Below are 7,628 nucleotides of genomic sequence, written 5' to 3' on the forward strand. Positions count from 1 at the left end.
CTAAAACCCTAAGAGACATGATCATTTCAGATAAGAAAGGTTTAGAGATGCAGAGATAATTCTCCATGATTGTCAAAAACCATGTACCCTTGGTAGATGCACCCCCTCAGGATAACTAGTTTGATGCCTCTAGTTCTCAAATCAACATTGACATACTGTGATTGAATGTGCATATGGTGGATTCTACTATTCCTAGCATCAATTCCTCATCCAATCCCTTGGGTTACATGAGTATGTCTAGTAACTCTGCCTCTATCTCTGCTACAACTCATATCTCTATGGTCAACACTAGTACTACATCTATCAGTGGCACTAGTCCTCTTGGAGGTACCAGTAGAGGTGGTGACACATTCGGTGCACCTCCGCCTCCTTTGCCCTTGAATCTTATCTTGAACACTATCTTACAAAACATGGGGCAATTACAGTTACAACTTACAAACCTGGACTCTACTTCTAGTCAATTGTCTACGCTTGCATACTATAGGAAGAGTCCCCTTGACATCACTATCCTAAACACCATCCTTCCTCTTGCAGATAAATCATTGAAGTTTGACAAGTTCAACAATGATGGGGACCCTAATGTGCACGTTGACTCTTTCATGACCATATATACCAATTACCACAACTTGGACTTTGTATTGCTTAAGTTGTTCTTGAAGTCCCTTAAGGGAACCATGTTAGAGTGGTATAGCTCCTTGCTAGATCATTCCATCCATACCTTCGATCAATTTATGGATTGGTTCCTTAAAAAAATTCAGGCTAACATTAGTAGGAGGTAACTATCGTTGACCTTGTTCATTGTAAGAAAAAACCCAGCAAAAATGTTACGAGCTTTATCTTGAGATATCAATAAATCTCTACCAGGATCCTATTTGCCTTGTCTGATAGCGATTTACAAAGGATGTTCATTGGCAACCTACAACCCGAATTGAGGGAGAATTTGTCTCTTAACCATTATCAAAAAATTTCCAATATGTGTTTCACACTCACGATGTTGGCAATTTGGAGGAATTGATTATGTATTGCATTAATGTTTTGTCATTGATGGCAGCACTGGCAGTATTGGTTGTTTGTCAGTTTCCAGTTTGTTCCGGTAGACTGCTTGGATTATGATATTGATCTAGTATGTTCTGGTATGCTTTGGTTTGTGGAATTAGTTTGGATTTGTCATTCATGTTATGAAGATGTGTATCATGATCATTTGGTTCAGGATTTAATGACTCAGGAGCTATCATTTTTTCTAGTAAGTCTTTTGGTCACTGGTAAGGGTTTTAGCGACAGATCTTTGTTGAAGATATTTTGATGCATGTGATGAGTGGTGTTGGTGTAGCTTCTAGATGGTTCTCAGGATGCTGATGGTTATCTTGTTCATGTTCTAGTTCATTGGTGCTGTTGGATTTAGTTTAAGGCGACCTATGTTGGGTCCGGTGTTATCTAGGTTATGGACTCATTTATGTAACATGTTGGAGGATGTTCCTGATGCGTTATCGATGGGATTTAATGATTGGTTTACATTTTTTTTGGCCTAAGCCAACTTGGTTGATCATTGGATTGTGGGTTTATGTTATGAACTTATTGCATTATCTTTTAGGTGGCCAACCTAATTATTTAGGTCCCGGGTTGGTATAAATATGATCTAAGATATCTTTGTAGATTATGGTATGATTATGGGAATGGTAATGGGATACAAGATTATTTGTATGAGAATAATGTTAATCATATGTAGAAGGTTTGGTCAATCATAGGTGATCGAATTGGGTTGGTAAGAGAGGTTTAAGGCCTCTAGTATTGAGCTTAACCAGAACTGTACTCAAGCATAGTAGATGATATCCTTGCAATTCAATCTTCTTTTTAGATTGTAGTCTGGATTTATTTTGTAGTCAGTTAGGATCCTTTTGGGATGAGCAGTGCACTCTAGGTTGTTGGCCTTCCTCCATGTGTAGGCCCCTCATATTGTAATCACATACTTACTATAGAAGTATTATTTGATTGTGCGTAGGCTTCCCACCATGTTTTTTCCCTTTACTGAGTTTTCCATGTACAAATCTTGGTGTCATGTGTTTTGGATGGATGGTAACTGTTTTGTGATTTATGTTTATGTTTAATTTCTATATCATACAATATGGTATTTGTTTTATGCATTCCAATATTAATTTTATGTGTTTCGGTAATAAGGATTTGAATGCTTAAAGTTCTATAATCCGGTGACAACTGATTCACCCCCCACCCCCTCTTAGTTGTCCTCTGGTTATCTGAGTTGTCTAACAATTGGTATTAGATCTTGGTTCTCTCTGCAAAATCTTAACCCCTTGAGGAAAATCCTATGGAATCTAGCAGTTCAAGTTCATGAAATACATCTGCAGTTGTTTTCCAAAGAGAAATTCCTAGGCTTGATGGAATAAATTACAGGGTATAGAAAATTCAAATGGAGACTCACCTGAGATGTCTTGGAAAGGAAATTTGGGATATCACTAAGAAAGGTGTTACATCATTTAATCCGGAATTTGCTAATCCTCCTCCAACATGTCTGGATAAAGAGATTGAGAATTATTGCAGAGCTAGAGAAGACCTTTTGTGTGCACTTTCTGATCAACAAAGAATGGGACTAACTGACATATCAAGTGCAAAGGCTATATGGGACAAATTGGAGACACTGAATAAAGGTGACTCTATTGTTAAAATTGCTAAACTTGATGGTTACCGAGTGAGGTATGAGAACCTGAAGATGGAAGAAGATGAAAGGATTACTAATTTTATGGAGAGAGTTCATGAAATTGTTTTGGGAATTCAATTTTGTGGTGAATCTCTAAGCGAAGATGAAATAGTTTCTAAAGTACTGAGAGCTTTTCCACATGATTATAAGATGAAGGCTACCATAATTAATGAGTTGAGAACTATGAAAAAATAGCACTGTTAATAGGGATACCTTGGTTGGGAAATTATCTTCTCTTGAGTTTGAGGAATTTGGACCTTTTGGAGCTGTAAAATCTAAACTTGCTTTTCATGCATCTACATCATCTACCAGCAAGAGTGACTAGAAAGATTTATATACAAAAGAACTAGAGGATATGAAGAAAGAAGATGAAGAGTTTGAGAAACTTGAATCCTTATTTGCTAGAAGAGTACCTAAAGGACTGTCAGGAAGTAAGTATGAAGGGAAATCACCTTTTAAATGCTTTGTGTGTAATAAGATCATTCATTTTGCATCTAGATGTCCTAAAAGGAATTTAAGGTTTGAAGAAAGAGCTAGACGATCTTTCAGACCTAACCATGATTATCAGGTCAAGCATTTAAGTACAAGAGGAACAAAGAAAAATCATGTTACTATGTGGATGAGGAAGGTGTGAGTGATCTGATGACGAATAGACACAAGATTTAGCTAGTAGATCCAGCAATGGAAAGAAATGGGTATTTTTTGCTATTAAGGAAGATGATCTGGTAACCAAGGAGAAGGCCCTGGTTGCTAAAATTGAAGACAAGGATGAATGGTTAATTGATAGTGGATGTTCACATCATATGACTAGAGATAAAAGAAACTTCTTATCTATTCAAGAATTTGATGGTAGTTTGGTTAGATTTGGAGATAAAAAAGTATGCACGATCAAGGGAAGAGGAACAATATCATTGGAGGGTAAGCATAACACTGATAATGTTTATTATGTTGAAGGTTTAAGGAGTAATCTTTTTGAGTGTAGGACAGTTGCTGGATAAGGGATTTTAGTTACAGTTCAAGGATGTAAAATGCAATATTATCAATAGATCTAGATTGGAGATTGCATCTGGTACATAGATTAAAGGTAATATCTTTCATTTGAACTCTAGTCAGAAGACATGTTTGATTGCACAAATTGATGAGAGTTGGCTATAGCATAAGAGGTGTCATGTGAATTTTGATTGCATTATGAAGATCAGTTCTACTAAGGTGGTTAGAGATATACCTAAGGTTGTAAAGCCCTATAATCTGGTATGTAAGGAATATCAAATGACAAATCTAATGATTTTCTTGATCTTATCCATACTGATTTGTGTGGTCCTGCTAGAATTAAAAGTTTTCAGGGTGACAGATATTTCATGCTAATCATTAATGACTATTCAAAAATGACGTTGGTTAGTTTTCTATGGGAGAATTCTGAAGCATTTGCAAAGTTTAAAAACTTTAAAGCTAAAGTTGAGACAGAGACATGATTGAAGATTAAATGCTTAATGTCAGATCAGGGTGGAGAATTCACATCTGGTGAATTTAACAGCTATTATGAGAATAATGTGATAATGAGACAGTTGTCTGCACCCCAGACACCTCAACAAAATGGAGCTATGGAAAGGAATAACAAAACTATCTTGGATGCAACTAGAACTGTGATGATGGAAGCTAATCTACTTCATGTCTACTAGAGAGAAGTTGTAAGCACGATGGTATACACATTCAATAGAGTTCATATCAAAGGAGATACCGATAAGACACCTTATGAGTTATGGTTTGGTCATACACTGATAGTTAAGTATTTCAGAATCTTTGGTAGTAAATGCTATATCAAAAGAGATGATTCCATTAGAAAGTTTGATCCTAGATGTGATGAAGGAATATTTCTTGGTTATTCTAATGAGAGAAAAGCATATAGATGTTATAAAAAAATATTGTAGAGAATTATGGAGAGCACAAATGTCAAGGTGGATGACCTGAACAAAAGTCAAATCAAAACTTATGACAGAGAACTTGTAGTGGAAATGATCATAATTGAACTAGTAGCACCTACACCAGAATAGAATGTTGAACCAGTTACTCTAGCAGTATCAGAAAATTCAGCAACTTGAAGATCAGGACAAAGGAACAAAAAATCAGAAGACTCCTAGGTATGTAAGGTTGAATCATTCAGAAGATCAGATCATTGAAGACAAAAACAAGGGAGTGATGACAAGAAGAAGGTTGGTAGCAGATGAGGTATGTTTTATTTCTCTAGTTGAATCAATGATCAATAATTGAAGCTTGTAAAGATGAATATTGGATGAAAACTATGGAAGAATAATTGGATCAGATAGAAAAGAATAACACATGGACTTTGGTTGCCCGACCTAAAAATAAGAATGTTGTTGGAACTAAATGGGTTTTTAGGAATAAATTGAATGAAGATGGACAAGTTGTGAGGAATAAAGCTACATTGGTATGTAAAGGATATTCTTAGAAGGAAGGAATTGATTATGATGAAACCTTTGCACCAGTAGCTAGGATTGAAGCTATGAGATTATTTCTTGCTTATGTTGCACATAAGAACTACAAGGTTTATCAGATAGATGTTAAGTGTGCATTTTTGAATGGAGATCTTGAAGAGGAAGTTTATATTAAGCAACCTAATGTATTTTCACTTTCAGATGAAAAAAAATAGTTTTCAGGTCCAAGAAAACTTTATATGGATTGAAACAAGCCCCTAGAGCTTAGTATGCAAGAATGGATAAATATCTTTTAAGGGTTGATTTCACTAAAGGTACTGCTGACAATAATTTATATTATAAGATCAATGATGATGATGTATTTATTATTCAAGTCTTTGTTGATGATATCATTTTTGGAGGTGAAGATAAGTTGTGCATGGAATTCTCTAACAATATGATGAATAAATTTGAGATGTCTATGATTGGTGAGATGAAAGTTTTATTAGGTTTGCAGATTACTCAAGATGATAAAGGTATTTTCATCTATCAAACTAAGTATGCTAGAGAGTTGTTGAAGAAATTTGGTATGGAAAATTGTAAACCGATTTGTACTCCGATGGTTACAAGTGAGAAATTGACAAAAAAAGATGCATCTGCGGCGGTAAATCCTATAAGGTACAAGTTTATGATTGGAGGTTTGTTATATTTGACTCAAACTAGACTGGATATAATGAATACAATTTTTATTGTATCAAGATATCAGAGTGATCCTAGAGAAAATCATGAGAGTGCGGTGAAAAGGATTTTTAGGTATTTGTAGGGAATAACTAAATATGGTTTGTGGTATCCTAAAATGATGAATTTACATTATGTGCATATACAAATGCAGATTGGGATAGAGATGTTGATGACCAGAAGAGCACATCTGGTGGATCTTTCTTTCTTGGAAAGAAACTTGTTTCATGGATCAACAAAAAGCAGTCATTTACATCTATATCTACTGCTAAAGCTGAGTATGTTGTTGATGCTACTATCTGTACACAAGTTCTATGGATGAAGAAAATGTTGAAGGATATAAAGGTGGATTGTAATGAAGAAGTAGTTATTCACAGTGATAACTCTGCTACTATTGATATATCAAAGAATCTAGTATTTCATTCTAAGACAAATCACATAGCTATAAAGTATAAATTTTTGAAGGAGAAGGTGAAATAAAATGAAGTCAAACTATTTTATGTGAACACTTATGAGAATATTGTAGATATCTTCACTAAACCTTTGCCTAAAGAGTCATTTGACTACTTCAGAGACAGATTGGGGGTTTCTTTCCCTTCGGTAGAGACCCAAGTGATGTTGATTGGTATCAGTCCAGTATGCATTATTAGACCTATTACTCATTCCAGATTGATGTGGTGGTACTACTACTTAGGGGGAGTAGTCAGTTGTAAGAATCAGGGGATTTATGATTTTTCTTCGATGTTTATGCCAAATATTTGGCATTGATGTCAAAGGGGGAGAGATATATGTGAAAAATAGAGCTTAACAAAATATCACTCAAAGGTGGGGAGATCAAAGCTTAAAAAGGATATATTCATTAGGGGAGTTTTATTCAAAGCTTCATTGCTATATCATTTTGTGGGAGATTGTTGGTTATCTTCCATTGGGGGAGACTTGTTTGGCATTTCTTGGCACTTGGATGTTTTTCACATCTAGTGTTTCCATCAATGCCAAAGTGGGAGATTGTTGGAAATTTGGAGTAATTGATTATGTGTTGCATTGATGGCAACACTGGCAGTTTTGGTTGTTTACCAGTTTTTGGTTGGCTCTAGTAGAGTGGTTGGATTTTGATATTGATCCCGTATGTTCTGATATGCTTTGGTTTGTGCAAATTGGTTTGGATCTGTCATTCATTCTATGTAGATGTGTATCACGATCAGTTGGTTTGGGATTTGATAACTCAGGAACTATCATTTGTTCTAGTAAGCCTTTTGGTCACTGGTAAGTGTTTTACTGGTAGAGCTTTGTTGAAGATCTTTTGATGCATGTGATAAGTGGTGTTGGTGCGGCTTCTAGATGGTTCTTAGGATGTTGATGGTTATCTTGTTCATGTTCGAGTTCATCGATGGTGTTGGATTTGGTTTATGGTGACCTATTTTGGGTTTGGTGTTATCTAGGTTATGGACTAGTTTACATAATGTGTTGGAGGATGTTCCTAATGCGTTACCAGTGGGATTTAATGATTGGTTTACATTGTTTTTGACCTAAGATGACTTGGTTGATCATTGGATTGTGGGTTTATGATATGAAATTATTGTATTATATTTTAGGTGGCCAACCTAATTGTTTAGGTCTCGGGTTGGTAGAAATATGATTTAAGATCTCTTTGTAGATTATGGTATGGTAGGGGAATGGTAATGGGATATAGGATTATCTATGTGAAAATAATGTTGTAATCATATGCAGAATTTTGGTTGATCATA

The sequence above is a fragment of the Cryptomeria japonica genome, chromosome 4 (assembly GCF_030272615.1).
Source record: "Cryptomeria japonica chromosome 4, Sugi_1.0, whole genome shotgun sequence".
NCBI classification, from domain to species: domain Eukaryota; kingdom Viridiplantae; phylum Streptophyta; class Pinopsida; order Cupressales; family Cupressaceae; genus Cryptomeria; species Cryptomeria japonica.